A 4,500-nucleotide genomic window follows, 5' to 3' on the forward strand; every position below is an offset into this window, starting at 1 on the left:
TATATATATATATATATATATATATATATATGTATGTATGTATGTATGTATATATATTTGCCAAGTACTGTTTGACTATAGAATATTCGCGTTCGTCACACGCGAGATTAAAACTGAAACCCAAAACAAACGATACAACTGGAACTAGAATTATAGATTAAAAATAAACTGGTTGAAATTTTTACTTGGATGCTGACAACAAATTGATCTGCTGACGATTAACCCAAGCTTCTCTTCTCCAAAAATCGCTCGAAGAATTGAACTCCGCAAAGTATAAATACTCCTATGCCGTGTTTCTGTCATATGGTACCTATTTACATCTAGAAGACTGCGCCATATAAAAGTTAAAAACTTTGATCAGTGATAAGATATGAACTGGCACTGATGCTTCCCTTTCAAGGTCTGATGTAATGTTTTTATCATATGAGCCCTGTTATATATGTCAGATTATGTAATTTAAATGTTAATTGTGATGACCAGCGAGGAAATGCGAACTGGCATCGACGTTACTGTTTTTTAAGACTGTTGTTTAATATGGATCATTTAAATGCGAAGTCCTTTGGCCAGTGACAGAATACGATTTGGCATTGCTGCTACTGTGTCTACCACTCGTGTGAGATTTCTATCATGTGACAGCTATTTACAACAATCAGACTGGATCAAATAAAAGTTAATTGTGTTGCTCACTGATAAAATACGAACTGGCATCGATGTTATTCTTTCTAAGACTGATGTGAGCTTTTGGTCATTTAAAAGTTAAGTGCGTTTGCCAGTGAGACAATAGGAATTGGCATCGCTGCTACTGTTTCTAAAACTGTTGCAGAGTTTCTGTCGTGTGGCACCCATTTACATCTAGCAGACTGGTCCAAATAAAATTTAATTACATCAACCAGTCACAGTACGAACTGACATCGCTGCCACTGTTTCTATGACCGATGTGAGATTTCTGTCATATGGCACCTATTTACATTAAACAGACTGGAACACTTAAAACTGAACTGTGGTGGATAGTGGCACAATACAAACTACCAACATCGTGGCTGTTTCTCCAGCATCGATGTTAATGTTTCATCTCGGCTATTTAGGTTTACAATTGGTTGAGTAAAAAATGCTGAAACTAAGTTACTCCTGAAGCCTCAAAGTGCAATGCTTCTATCCAATGAGTTTATTTACATTTAGTAGATGGGGCAATGATCGATGACTCATTACAAATTACCAATAGTTTGGCTCTTTCTCCAGCTAGCGTATCTTCTTTGCTATTCAAGTTTTCAATCGGTTGAAATAACTGAAAATTTTTCTACCCTCGAAGTTAGAATAACTGAAACTTAGTTACCATCGAAGCAGCAAAACCACTTATTTATTTATTTATTTATTTATTTATTTATTTATTTATTTATCTATTTATTTATTCATTTATTTATTTATTCATTTATTTATTTATTCATTTATTTATTTATTTATTTATTTATTTATTTTTGTAGATGACATCTTGTCAATGTGGCGTCCTGTCAGTTCGACGTCCTGTTAATTGGACGTCGGCTAATTCATCTCCGGTCAATTTGTTGTCGTCAACTCACGTCCAAGTCAATTGTTGCTAGTATCCATGTCATTTGAAAATATGAAAGTAACATCTTTACTTTCGAAAAAAATTTCTTATATATTTAATGCAGGGAATATCAAAAGCCCAACTAGAAAACATTCATTTGTGAAAATATAACAAAAAATATTTGTTAATGCCTAATGTTATCTACTTCTTTCGGTAAGTACGAAAGATAACTTCTGACATGTTTCATTCTTTTTATAACTTCATCAACTTTTTTTATAACATCTTTTTTTATAACTTAAATACACTGGTAGAAGTTGTGATAGAAGAATCTCTCAGTTAAATTTGTGAGGCTGTATCTATGTTGGTGTATACATACATAATTGTTTAAAGACTATGTTAAGCAGAAACGTCTCACAATTGCAAAAACAAATAAATGAAAACTAACAAGACAATAATTAATATAAGTATTAAAATATTTCTTATGTAGGGAGTATTAAAATAATTTGCCAATCGATTTTGATTTGCATTTTTATTGTTTTATAACCAAAATCAATAATTTCATTTTGAACACATTGTAATTATATTCGAATTTAAATGGACGATTCGTCGTTGGTGAAGAAACACTGACCACTTTACATATAATAATGATTTCAAGCTGGCACCTGTGTAACTAATGCTATTTACCAGAGTTAGTGACAAAAGTCTACACATTCTCTTCTGTTTTCTCATTGCAGCAAAAATGGAAACCTTAGTTGACATCGCTCTATAGTGTTCGAGATATATTACATCTAAAACACATAGAGCGAAATATTATATGACAAGTAAAAGTTTCATTCATTGATTTCTTTCGTAATTAAAATTAAGGTTTTACGGAGATGTACTTGCATAGCAAGTGACCTGATCTGAGATCGTGTGCTGGAACGAAAACAATTGCAGCGTGGAAGGTGTTTATAAGCCATTTAAGAAACACACAAAACCGTTAGATTCACTTCAACATTTAAATTTAATTTGCCAAAATATTTTCGTCGTTTTGAGACCGCGACCTGTTCACTGACACAATTCTGTGCTGCATCTGAGAAAGTAACAGTTAGTTCATGATATATATGTACGTATGTATGTGTGTATGTATGTATGCTAGCCATATTTTTTTTAAACTGCATAAGTGAAAGAATGTATATGACTGTGAAAAGGAAGAGAAGCAGGTTTAGTAGAGTAGATGATTAAATACCTGTTTTTTCCCTTTATGTATTTAAATGTCAGGGCGGCGAGCTTGTAGAATCTTCAGGAAGCCAGACAAAATGCTTTGTGGTATTTCGCCCGTCCTTACGTTCTGAGTACAAATTCCGTCAAGGTCGACTTTGCATTTCAACCTGTTGGGGGTCGATGAAATAAGTACCAGTTACGCACAGGGATCGATGTACTTGACTTATCCTTCCCCCGAAATTGCTGTTCTTGGGCCAAAATTTAAAACAATCGGGCGTCTAACAGGCAGAATCGTTAGAACGCCGAGCAAAATGCTTAACGGCATTTCGTCTCTGTTTACGTTCTGAGTTCAAATTTCGCCGAGGTGGACATTGCCTTTCGTCCTTTCGGAGTCGATGAATTCCTCCGACCAAATTTCAGGTCTTGTGCCTAATTTAAGAAGATTATTCTTCTTATTGTTGTTGTTGTTGTTATTATTATTATCATTAAAATCAAAATTAAAAGAAGAGTGCCATTCTTATCTAGTGAACGATATTTCGACATCTTGTGTATCTTCAACTGGTTCAAAAAATAAATTTGTCAATCTACTTCATTTTGGTTAATATAGAAAGGACTGAGGTAACTCCTCCTGAAGATATAGAGTCAAAATTAAAAGAAGAGAGCCAGATTGTGTTCATTTCTCGGGTATCGGCCTTCTATGACACATGTGGGTCTTGTTCATTTTGTTGGATATTTACAGTATAAGTTTATTCTTCTATGTTTTGTGAGGGGTGTTTCATAGTGTGTGTATATCTGTATGTATCTAACTCTTAAATGAATTATTTAACAGTATTTATCATTATCTGTCCGCTCGGTTTTGTCTACGATGTACTACGATGCCAGTTGTTCACTACCAGTGAATTAAGGTAACACACCTTATTTTTCAAACACCACCCGGAGTATTCGAGCGGCTCCAAGCAGTGTTGTTTTCTGCAAGTGTTCCACCCTTATTGCTCCCCCTATTTGTTCCATGTACTATTATTATTATTATTATTATGATTATTATTATTATTATTATTATTATTATTATTATTATTATTATTATTATTATTATTATTATTATAATTACTTTCAATAAAACGGAATAGGTTATTATAGTTATTATTGATTATAGCAAATATCCGAAAACCTGGAACTAATTGATTGAAATGTCAACTTTAATCATTGAACAGGTCAGCAATCGTCTTGTGTGTTAAGACAATGTCTAGACAATAACCCTTCTTTTCAAAAATGTTAGGCTATGTGTGTGTGTGTGTGTGTGTGTGTGTGTGTGTGTGTGTGTGAGTGTATGATTTCTGACTTTATATCATTTTATTTGCTAATATAAAGTCAGAAACCATGGTCCATGAGATAAATGTTTTTATTTTTCATTCCCTTCAAAATTAATCCCTAATATTGGTTTGAATTTTGGCTATTCCTTCTAGCGTGCCGGGTATCCTATGATGGATACCTCTTATGTGTTTAAATGTAAACTGTATTTATATGAATAAATAATATAGAGTCTATTGACTAATTGTTCTACACGCTAGGCCACTGGTAGTAAAAGTTTCTAAAATGCGTATATGTATGCATATATATACATAAACACACATACATATATATATGTATATATATACATAGGTATACGTAAACCTACATATATGCATATATATATACATATATATAAACATATATATATATATGTATATATATATATATATATATATATATAT

Source organism: Octopus bimaculoides, chromosome 10 (assembly GCF_001194135.2).
Source record: "Octopus bimaculoides isolate UCB-OBI-ISO-001 chromosome 10, ASM119413v2, whole genome shotgun sequence".
Classification (NCBI taxonomy): domain Eukaryota; kingdom Metazoa; phylum Mollusca; class Cephalopoda; order Octopoda; family Octopodidae; genus Octopus; species Octopus bimaculoides.